This window comes from Plecotus auritus (assembly GCF_963455305.1).
Source record: "Plecotus auritus genome assembly, chromosome: 7".
Lineage (NCBI taxonomy): Eukaryota > Metazoa > Chordata > Mammalia > Chiroptera > Vespertilionidae > Plecotus > Plecotus auritus.
Genome location: NC_137774.1, coordinates 61287533 through 61300013, shown reverse-complemented (window position 1 = coordinate 61300013; position 12481 = coordinate 61287533). Strand labels below are relative to the sequence as shown.

Here is a 12481-nt window from a genome sequence, read left to right as displayed (position 1 = left end):
CGCACAGAGGTATAACATACCCCATTCTCCTTATTCATTCAAATAACAATAAAGTGAATTTTGTAAAATATGAAGTCCTATTTTAATATAAACATGTTCTCATGAAAAACCAAAGGAAACCCTCTATCAAATTTGGGGTGAATTAATTTGTAGAAACCTAGATAAGGAAGGTGAAAGAGTAATTACTTTTTCTTCTTCCCTGCTAAAAACTGCTTGTTTCCCCCTTTTAAGGGCAACTGCAAATGGGAAAATTGCCACAAAAGTACAGGAAAAGAAATTTTTGGAGCCACTGAAAAAAAATAGATTTCTACATCATTTTGGGGTTTTAATTATTTTTTCAAGGTGAACAACATAGCACTTGCCTTGAACAAGTGGCTCCTTAGAGGACAGCAGTGAAACTCGGAAGAGGCATCTGGGAGCTGCCTTGAGGGAGCAGGCAGCCCAGGGTGGGTGTGTGCATGCAGCTTTTTGTGGGGTAGTGGGGCTGGTGGAAGGAGGTGCTTTCCTACAACTTGTGTTTTGCCACTGATACATCTTTAGAAATAAAACAGTATGTTCAAAGAAAATGAAGCAAAAAATCTAGTTCTGCTCTCAAAACTGAGTTGTACTCTTTTCTTACTCTTCTAATGAACTCTGACTCTACCTTTTTCAGGAGAATGAAAGAAGGTAATTCAAACAAGTTTGTACCTTTTTCTCTCAAATCACATAATAATTAAGCCCATCTTGGGATGTCCAGAAGTGCAACAGCATTATGGGATCATCTCTGGAGGGGTGGAGGAGTAGAAAGTGAGCTAACCCTCACATTAATGCCACACTATCTCTCCTTCTAGCTGCTGCTTGGAGTTGAGTGACTTCATAGCCCAAAGAGAAGTAAATCAGTTTAAAGTTTTTGACAATTGCTAACCTTTAAAGTATCACAGCAACTGCTAAAAACCAGAAAAGGCAAGAGGATGGGGGTTAAGTACCAGGGAGTTGCAAAATCGTTCTTAAGTTGAAACACTAAAAAGTTTCCTTGAAAAGAAAACTTGGGGGAGAGGGAGTGTCTTATTATGATAAACCTTTTATTGTAATTTTGGAAACAAGGCTTTCAGAGTGCTAGAACCCCTAACAGGAAACTACTCCTGATCATTCATCAAAAGACCTCTAACAAATTAACCTCTGTAGCCACTCCCCCATGTATAAAAGGTGTAACTGCGTAAGAATAGACAACAGGCAATGAAAGACCCTCTGACAAAATGCAATACTGTGGATTCTGATGACAGCCCCACATCTCCTGACTGGCATACCACACTACATGAGTGCAAACAGAACCAGTCAGGAAAGGAAAATTAGAGCTATGCCTTCCACAAACCAAATGGAAACAATGACCTGACAGATGGTCAGCTTTGAAAGAGGAGCTATGCTCCTATGGTGACAGAAGTCCTTATCAACACAAGTCAAGACCAAATATTCAGCAGCTGCATTCTGAAAGGAAAGAAAGCTAATGCTAATGCACAACCAGAAGGTACACTGTATATAAGAAAATTCACAAATATTTTAAAAAAATCTTTATTGTTGAGAGTATTACCCATCACCTGCCACTGTCCCATCCTACTAGTTCCTGTCCCACCCCAGTCCCTCACCATCCTATTGGCTGTGTCCATAGGTAATGCATATAAGTTCTCTGGTTAATCTCTTACCTCCCCCCTCTTACTCCTTCCTTCTGAGCTTCTGGTTCCAAGTTTCCATGCCTCTGGTTCTATTTTATTCATCAGTTTATTTTGTTCTTGTTCGTTTATTTTGATTTCTAGATTCAATTGTTGATAGATATGCATTTATTGGCACTTTATTGTTCATATTTTTAATATTTTTTCTTCTTCTTAAAAAAGACCCTTTAACATTTCAGATAATACTGGTGGTGGTGAACTCTTTTAGCTTTTCCTTGTTTGTGAAGTTCTTTATCTGACATTCAATTCTAAATGGTAGCTTTGCTGGGTAGGGTAATCTTGGTTGTAGGTTCTTGCTATTCATCACTTTGAATATTTCTTGCCACTCCCTTCTGGCCTGCCAACTTCCTGTTGAGAAATCAGCTGATAGTTTATGGGCGCTCCCCTGTAGGTAACCAACTGCTTTTCTCTTGCTGCTTTTAAGATTCTCTCTTTGTCTTTAACCTTTTACATTTTAATTATTATGTGTCCTGTATGGGCCCCTTTGAGTTCATTTTGTTTGGGGTTCTCTGTGCTTCCTGGACTTGTAAATCTATTTCTTTCACCAGGTAGGGTAAGTTTTCTGTCATTTCTTTAAACAGGTTTTCAATATCTTGCTCTCTTCTTCTGGCACCCCCATAACGCGAAAATTGGTATGCTTGAAGTTGTCCTAGAGGCTCCTTACACTATATTCATATTTTTGGATTCTTTTTGCTCTTCTGATAGGTGTTTTTTGCTTCTTAATATTCCAAATTGTTGATTTGATTCTCGGTGTCCTCTACTGATTAGTCTTCATTTTAGTTAGTGTATCCTTCATTTCTGACTGGTCCTTTTTTCATGTCTTTGATGTTCTCACTAAGATCCTGGAAATTTTCACTAAGTCCCTTAAAGCTTTCATTAAGATCGTTGAATAACTTATAACGACTGTTTTGAACTCTGTGCCTAGTAGTTTGCTTGCTTCCATTTTATTTAGTTCTTTTTCTGGAGATTTCTTCTGTTCTTTCATTTGTGACATGTTTCTTTGTACCTGCATTTTGGCTACTTACCTGTGTTTGTTTCTATGTATTAGGTAAAGCTGTTATGTCTCCTGGAATTGATAAGAGTGGCCTTGTGTAGTAGATGTCCTGTAGGGACAGTGGCTCAGCCTCCCCAGTCACCTGAGGTGGACACTCTAGATGCACCCCTTTGTGGACTGTGTGCACAGTCTTGTTGTAGTTGAACCTTGATTGATGTTGGTATCATTGGGAGCACTTGATCCTCAGGCCAACTGGCTGTGAGGACCAGCTGTGACTATAGTAGAAGAGCTGCTGTATAGGAGATACCCTCTGGAGCAAGACTTGCTTCAGTGAGGCTTTGGTACTCAATGAGTCTGACCCTCGAGTGTGTTGCTTGTGGATGTGTAGAGTTATAATCTGGCATGGTCTGAAGCTATCCACTGGGTGCACTGGCTCTGGGGCCTCCCAGAAGGTACCAAGTCAGCCACTGCCTGCACCCTGCCTGGGGCCATGCTATAGAGCGATCTGCAGATGGCTGCTACTTGTGTTGGGTTTAGAGGTACCCAGGAGAGGCCAAACTGTGAACAAAGGCAGGCTGCTTTTAGTGTTGGGCCTGGGGCCACTTATCGAGAGGTATGGGGTATGCTGAATCAAGATGTACTCGTTTGAAATTTTAGGAAAGTCTAAAGCCTGAGCCAGGGCAGGCCATTCATATAGCAAAGTTGCTGCAAACTGGGTGGGTGGGGTCTCAGGGAATCACCAGGGTGGGGCGAACTGTGTGGACCAGATTGATGGAGACTCAGATATGATGCCTGCCAGTCAGCTCTGTGGTGAGGGAGGTTTCAGCAAGCACTTTTGTCTGGGAGAAAGCTGCCCCTGAGTTCTTGCCCTGATGCCAGACAATTTAGTTCCTCCTGTATGACCCTGGATTCTTTCAAGCTGCTACCCCAGTGCTAGAGCTCACAGGGAGGGAGGGAGTCCGTGTAAGTCCATGTGCCGGTCCTTTAAGAGGAACTGCCTGTGTTTCTAGCAGCCTGTGTGTCATTCTGCCACAATTCCTGCTGGTTTTTACAGCCCAAAGTTATGGGAGCTTCTCTTCCCAGCACTGAAATCCTGAGGTGATGTCTGTTGTGCAGCTGGGACCCCTTGCTCCTCATGGAGGCATCTGCAGCCGAGATAACCCTCCCGATTAAAAACAAACAAAAAAACGCCCCACATGGGTGTCGGAAGAGCCCCTTCCATGCTTCAGCCCCTCCTACCAGTCTCATTGTGCTTTCTTCTTTACTTGTCTAGTTGTAGGACTTCCACTCAGCCAGATATCACTCAGTTCTAAATGGTGGTTGTTCTGTATTTTGGTTGTAATTCTGATGTGGTTGTGGGAGGATTTACCTATGCCGCCATCTTAGTTCCTCCTCTGCAAATATTTACTGTCTTTCATGTACTCAGACTGTTGTAGTGGTCAAGGATTCCCAAACTAATCCTGTCATACTTTCACTGAAAATAGACTTTCCTAAAATACATTATTGGGCTATTGCAAAGAGTGGTCAGTCCATATTGTTGCTAAGATTCATTTTCTGAGTAAGACTCTAGGCCAGGGGTGGGCAAACTTTTTGACTCGAGGGCCACAATGGGTTCTTAAACTGGACAGGAGGGCCGGAACAAAAGCATGGATGGAGTGTTTGTGTGAATTAATATAAATTCAAAGTAAACATCATTACATAAAAGGGTACGGTCTTTTTTTTTTTTATTTCAATAGTTTTATTCATTTCAAACATTTTAACAAGAAGAATGTAAACACTAATTATTATAATTTGAATCTTCAAAAAATGGAGGAATTATAGCACAATAACATACCTTATATTGAAGATGGCAAAGGCAAAATAAAATTGCCTAACAAAGAAAAGGTACAAAAGCCTTTCAAATTAAACTTAAATATAATAAAATGATTTAAAACTAAAACAAATAGAAAAGAACAAAATGTATAAACAGTAAATTAAACATTTTCTTTAGTGCAACTTCCAAATTATGCCCGGGATGTAGATGTAGATGGCAATGTAGACTGGGTTGAAAGGTTTTTGGTCTTTAAAACATCAACTTCAGTGGGAACAGTGTTGTTGGTCTCCTTTTTTAGCTAATGCATCAAAGTCTGGAGTTAGTTTTGTTGTGGCTATTCTCAGGATAGATCTGAGGTGTTCGTCAGTTAAGCTGGATCTGTGAGGGGCTTTGCTGATGTTCATGACGCTAAATGTCTGCTCACAAACATAGGTTGACCCAAACAGCACCAGTATCTTCTGTGCCATCCTCCGGATGTTTGGAAAAGTGGCTTCATTAAGTGAAGTATAAAAGTCTCTTAGTTCAAGAGAGCTGAATTTCTCCTTTAGGACAAAGTCAGACTGAAGATCAATGAGTTCCAGTTGCACCTCTTCTGGTGCTGTTTCAGGGTTTTGTGACAAAGGACAGGCCACCAGTTGAAGTGACTAAAAGCTGAAAGTCTTTGTTGTTTTATTAACAAGTCATTGTGATGTACAGAATGTGGGAACAGGAAAAAATTGTGTTTGAGTAGAGCTCTTAATCTTACCTCAGAAAGGCTCTGATACTGTGCTCTCCAGGGGCGTGTCTCCCTACATCACCATGATAACGTGTCTACGCATTCCCAGGGTGATGTCAGGAGATGCGTCCGCGGGCATTACAAGGAGCCTCTGGAAGACTGAGAGGTTGTTCCTTCTACTGAATGGGCGGATTTCAGAAGAAGGAGCTGTGGCCGTGTTTCCCGACGTTGCCATGTTAACACTGCTGCTGGTGAAGGAGCGGAGGGGAGAGCAAGAGAACCCTCCGCTTTTTCGGCTCTGCGGGCCAGATAGAACAAGTCGAACGGGCCGGATCCGGCCCGCAGGCCGTAGTTTGCCCACGGCTGCTCTAGGCCAACATAATTTATATCATACTCACATATTTCCCATAAGCTGTCTGGGAAAAGGGATCTGCCAAGGCAACTGTGTTGCTACTACTGAATTTTCTAAATTCTGGTTCTGTTAGTATCCAAACTTTCACCAGTTTAAATTTCATCTTTTACCTCAAAAAATTATCTCCTGCTTGTAAATTCAAATCCATTTCTTACACTGACTAGCTAGTCAAGATCTTTTACCTCCTCCAAATTCTCTGAGCACATTCAGTTTGTGTCACACAATTATGCATTTGATTTACAGCAGATTCTTTTTACCCCAAACAGAAAATGAGCTTTTCAGGAAGGGAGGGAACCTTCTACTTCACTGGAAACCCCAAGGCAGGCCTACAGCAGTGGGCAAAGCAGGACTTCATAAGCATTTTGGTGAACCTAGACAAGTAAGAAACGTGCTAAATTTAAAATCATGCTGTATTAACTAGATTCTCCTGTAGAACTGTTGTAGTGTGAACCACACTAATTCAGCACAAGCTCAGTCAGTAATTCATTTTTGTTTTACGCAACAAATCTTTTGCTTCTTAAAGGACCTATAATTCCATTTCCCAACCAACCAACCCGTCTTCACCCTGTGGCTGTTTCCTAGGTAACCAATCCAGCCAAATAAAAGACTTGCACACAACAGAAAAAGGAAACTACACCAGGAAATGTAGCATTCCATATGTGTCTCAGTATCTCACCTATGTATTATAACACACAATAGGAAGTCATAATGAGTCTTACCCAATTATGTGGGGTATCTTAACTAAAGAGGCTTTTCACACTCATCTTCTGTAGTTCCAGGCACTGTGGAAATGATCTGGCATGGCCAGTCTAAGCATGTCTGTTGTCATAATGAGGATGATTATAAGGCATTTAGGTCACTACTACATCATAGAGCACAGCAGGATGAAATGGTTTTTCTCCCCCCCCCCCTTTTTTATTAAGTTTATTGGGGTGACATTACACAGGTTTCAGGTGCAAATTTTGAATGACCAATCAATTTTTAATGGTACTGAGGATCCCTTGTCTATCCTATTTTGAATTTGTTGAGATTTTTCAACATGCAGATTAAAGTTTTTCATCAAACTTGGAGAGATTTGGGCCATTATTTGCTTAAATACAGGCAGTCCTCGGGTTACATTGGACTCGACGTACATCGTTTTGTGGTTACTTCACCATCTCCCATTTATTTATAAAAGAAAAAGTTCCATCATTTTGACCTATGTACATATGTGCTTTATGTTTTTTATTATTTATTTCCCACAAGTAAAGGTCAGGAATTATCTTTCTTTTAAATTTTTTTTACTGTTTCACTTCATTACTGCTGTGTATGTGCTCCATGTGAGTTACGTAGGTACTTATGTAGGTGGATTCTGATTTATGGCGAAAATAGCATTATGTTGCACTGTAGGAACGGATCTCCAACGTAACCCAAGGACCTACTGTACTCTTTCTGCCCCTTTCTCTCTCTCTCTCTTCTCCATCTGGGACTCCAATTATGTGTATGCTGGAATACTTGATAATGTCTCATGGGTCTCTCATGCTTTGTTCATTTTTAATTTTTTCCCTTTTCTTCAAATTAGATAATATTGACCAACCTGTCTTCAAGTTTGCTGGTTCCTTCTTCTGCCAATTTCCATTTTCTTTTTATAATTCCCATCTCTTTATTAGATACTAGAGGCCCGGTGCACGAAATTCGTGCACTGTGTGTGGGGGGTATCCCTCAGCCCAGCCTGCACCCTCTCCAATCTAGGACCCCTCCAGGGGTGTCCGACTGCCGGTTTGGGCCCGATCCCTCTCACAATCTGGGACTGCTGGCTCCCAACTGCTCACTTGCCTGCCTGCCCCTAACCATTCCTGCCTGTCAGCCTGATCACCCCCTAACCACTCCCCTGCCAGCCTGATTAACACCTAAATGGTCCCCTGCCGGCCCGATCTCGCCCCCAACTGCCCTCCCTGCAGGCTTGATCTCGCCCCCAACTGCCCTCCTCTGCCAGCCAATTTGGTTCTGATTGGTCAGTTTCTATGCCAGTCAGTGTCAAAAGCTCTGCCTCCTAGGCAGCGATTGGCTCCTCACAGTTGACCCAGATTTGGTTCTGAATGGTCAGTTTCTAGGCCAGTGAGCATCTCTGGACCTATCAATGGGGCCTGATCAGAAAGGCGGGGCTGATCAGCAGCCCTGGTGGAGACCTGGAGAGAAATGGAGGCACACCTGCTGACCAGGCCTGAAGCTAAAGAGAGAGGCAAGTGCTGATCAATAGATCAGACCCTGCTTCTCTATTCAGGCCTCTCTCTGGGCCTGATTCACAGTCCCCTCAGCAGTCAGTGCTGGATCACCGTGCCTGCAGCCACGGCAGCCCAGTGCTGACTGCAGGACTGACTTCTGGTTGGTCGAGCCTCCTGGTCGTTGCAGACCCAGGGTTTTTATATATTAGGATTCTCTATGTAGTGAGACATGTTTTCTTATACCCCTTTAATTCTTCACATGTGGTTTCCTTTATTTTGGGAAACATATTTCTCATAGCTGATTTAAACTCTAATAGGCCCAATGTTTGCATTTCCTCAGAGGCAGTTTCCACTGACTTATTTTTCTTGTGTATCAGCCAAACTTCCATGTTTCTTTATGTGAAGTGACATTTTTAGCTGAAAATTTAAAATAATACAATATGACAACTATGAATGTCATATACCTCCCTTTCTCAGTGTTTATTGTTGCTGTCTGTTTTCACTTCCCTGGAATAGTTATGTAAAGTTTGTACTCATTGACGTGTGGCCTCTGGAGCCTCTGTTCCACTTAGTAGTCAGCTAGTAGCTGGAATAAGGTTTCCTTAAATGCCTTGAATCAGTATGTCTCTCAGCCTGTGCTATCTGTGTCTGCCCTGGCACACTTTCAGTGTTCCAGCAGGCAAAGTACAACTCTGCCTTAGCACTCACTTCCTGCTTGCACAGAGCCACAGGACCAACTCGAGGAGATGAGGGCCTTCACAGGTCTTTCCCGTGGACCTGACAATTTTTGCTAGTCTTCTTATTGCATTTATGGAGGAGCAGATTTTTAGAAGTCCCTTCTCCACTATCCCAGAAGTTAAACCCAACAGGTCACAATTTCAATCTCAGCTTTGCCACATGTGGACAAGTCACTTAATCTTTCTAAGCTTGCTTCAGCAGAAAAATAATATGACTTACCATTTAGGTTTCTATAAGAATGAAGAAAGACAATAAGATAATACTTGTAAAATAACTGGAAGCATTGAATAACTATTACATGTTTTCAGGAAAAAAAATTATATATATATATATATATATATATATATATATATATATATATATATATATATTTTATTGATTTCAAGAAAGGGAGAGGGAGAGACAGAAACATCAATGATGAGAGAGAATCATTGATTGGCTGCCTCCTGCATGCCCCCTACTGGGGATCAAGCCTGAAACCTATGCATGTGCCCTTGACCGGAATCGAACCCAGGACCCTTCAGTTCACAGGCTGATGTTCTATCCATTGAGCCAAACCAGCTAGGGTGGAAATTACATATTTTTGTTTTAGTTAAAAAAAATACAGTAGTAGCCCTAGCCAGTTTGGCTTGGTGGATAGAGCGCTGGCCCTCGGTCTGAAGGGTCCTGGATTTGATTCCAGTCAATGACATGTACCTCGGTTTCAGGCTTGATTCCTGGCCCAAGGTTGGGTGCGTATGGGAGGCAACCAATGGATTTATCTCCCTCACATCGATGTTTCTCTCTCCCTGTCTCTCCCCTTTCCTTCCACTCTATCTAAAAATCAATGGGAAAATTTCCTTGGGTGAGGATAAAAAAAAGATACAGTAGTAAACAAAATAATTTAATACATGAAACTCAAATTACAAAATAAAAAGGGTGACATGTGATGGTCGCTAAGGTGGCTGGCTAGTAAAAGTACCCAGGACATGACATTACTCCCCTGCCCAACTGCTTTAGTATATCATTCAGACTGAAGATTAAGCACAAGGTAAGTTTAGACTTGCTGAAATAAAAGGTCTGGGGACAGATTTTATAGAAATAGCAATGCTAAAAACATTGAAATGGAGAATACTTTGCTAATAGGATAAAATCACAAAATGTTTTGTTAGTAAATAAAAAGGATCATTAAGCCTTTTTATTTAATTATTTTTATTTTTCAGGTACAGTTTACATTCAATCCCCAGTAGGGGGCATGCAGGAGGCAGCCAATCAATGATTTACTCAGCATTAGCTCCAGAGGCACAGCAATGTGGCCAGAAAACCATGTACACTACGGAGTGGTCCCCGGACTGCCTCAAGCACCCAACTCAGTCCATACCTAGTCTTTTTTAGGTTCGTTTTTTTTTTCCCTTTAGCCCCACTGGCTGTTCTATCCCTATTGAAAATACAATAACTACCAGCTGTTTGTAAGTAGGACTGTAGTTCAGAGGTCATACCTCATTTTACTTCTGACTAAATCATATCCAACACTGTCCTCTATTATATTTTATTGTATCAACCCTTACTCCATAAAGTTGCCCTTGGATCTAATCCTATAAGGACATAAAACATAAACTAGCAGTGAATCATGATTTTAAAATCTGCTTTATTGACAAGTACAATATAGGTCAAGACTCTGTCCTATCACTCTCCCAATCATTGAAGCTCTTAACCTATCATGCATGAAGAAGTCCTTAAAGAAAAGCTTACCACAACTTTAAACTGTACACTGTACACACAATGTAACAAAAATATGTGGAAGGATATTTGTCACACTGCTAAGGGTGGCCCACTCTAGTTCAGCCGGATTGGGGCGGGGAGTGGGGAGTGGGGCTGAGAACACTTGTACTTTTTACTTTCTCTTATCTGAGATTAGATAAATTTATACAATTTTGTCCTTTAAAAAAAAGAACATGCATTTGCTTTATATTTTTAAATGTTTATAGAGTATTGCACATTAAATTTAAAGAAAATGTACTAACTGCATTTATATTACACACTGTGAAATCTTTCATTGATGCATGAATTTAAGTGCATGTTACAAATCTAAAAAGAAATTAGACAATGCCAAAGAAATTAGAGTAAACTAAAGTAAATCAGATAGAGAACTAATATGGAATTTAAGTTACTATGTCTACATTTTCCATTCCATTTCAATTTGTAGCTCATGAGAAACCCTACGGAGGAACTTGATAGATCATATTGGGATACTCACTGTTTCTTCCCCGGTTGGTTTGGCAGAAGAAACCCAAAACATGTTTAATATTTATTTCACCAAAATGAATAGTTCCCATGCTTTCTATGTAGCAGTGGCTTAAGGCAGGGTATACTGGTAAAGGGAAAAATCAAACAAATTTTGTAGGTCAAATGGTTTCCGTGGACAGAAAGTACTGCAGAATTATTTGCAAAGTATTTTAACAAAAAATGCTGAACATCAGTAACTCCACAGCCTTCAACTAAACAGGTTCTCCTATGGGCAATGATCAAGAAGTAAGCAGTACAGCCCACAAGAATGGCTCTCAATCATGCAAAAGTGGCCAAAGCAGTCATAAAGTTAGGGCATCTAGAGCTACATGGGATCTCAAAGTTCATCTATCCTCATCTCCCCCAAGTTAGGGTTCAGAGAATACTGAGGCCCAGGGATGGTAAGTGATAAGTCAAAGATACAAAGTAACTAGTGGTGCTGGGACCAATAGCCAGGTTTCAACTGTGCTGACTTCCTGAACTTCATTCACCTACTAAGAAAAATGATTAGTATTTCTAAAAATACCTTCAGGAACATTCAGATTTATATTAGAGAATACATAATTACAATGTTATAAGCACAGGACAGTGAGTCTAAGAGTAACTTTTCATGGCAGGTCAAAACATATACAAAGAGGGAGACCATGTCTTTGGGGTTTCTCTTGTCAGTTCATAGGAGTGACTCCTTTGGGTTCCACACTCTAAAATATAGCCTCACCCTGGCCAGATAGCACAGCTGACCAGAGCATCATTCCCATAGGCCAAGGTTGCAGGTTCGATCTCTGGGCAGGGCACATACAAGAATCAACCAATGAATGCATAAATAAGTGGAACAAATTGATCTCTCTCTCCCTCTGTCCCTTCCTCTCTCTTTAAAAATCAATAAAAAAAATTAAAATATAGCCTCCTCCCACATCAGCCAACTCTCATGAATGTTCAAGAAATACTCTACTTTCAGCTCATCCTTCTTAAAGACATATCCCAATTTCTTTGTCTGAACAAAAGGATTCTCTGTTTTAGGATCTTATCCGATCTCCAAGGAACTTTGGTTGTTTATAGTCTACTCTCAGACACCACAATGAAGACTCACATTTGTCTTATTTGCATAGTCCAGAAAATGTGCACCACCACGATCTCAGGAAGGAATTTGTAGGATAAGTCACAATAAAAAAACTTTCCTGAGGGTGTATCAAAGGTTCCATTGTATGAACTCCAGGTCTGTCAAAATCACTTCTTTTTCAACTACTTGATATCTTGGTATTAAATAATTCTAAATTAGTTTTCTAATAAATTGTACTCCTCTAATATACACAAGTATAGTAATTTTCTGATTCTAAATCAAATTCTAACCTATTTAGTCACATGTCCATTGACTTAACTGGGAGATAACATATCACACTGACTAGAATTCAGGTTCTGAATTAATATTTAGATTCCAGGTCCACCACTTACAAGCAGTGAGTTTCAGGTAAGCTATTTAACATCTTTATGCCTTAGTTTCTGCAACTATAAATGAAGAACAAAATAACCTCACAGTGTTGTGTGGATTAAGACAGAGAATATATGTAAAACACTTAGAAAAAATGCCTAGGATAGAGTAATAACCTGATAAATATTAATGTTATTAATGATAT

At 40.5% G+C, this 12481-nt stretch overlaps 1 protein-coding gene across 2 annotated transcripts in view; it reads right to left on the bottom strand.

Annotated features, from left to right (window-relative positions):
• The window catches only part of MOSMO (modulator of smoothened), a 69407-nt gene that overhangs the window by 9039 nt on the left and 47887 nt on the right, over positions 1 to 12481 (bottom strand). The window lies entirely within an intron of this gene.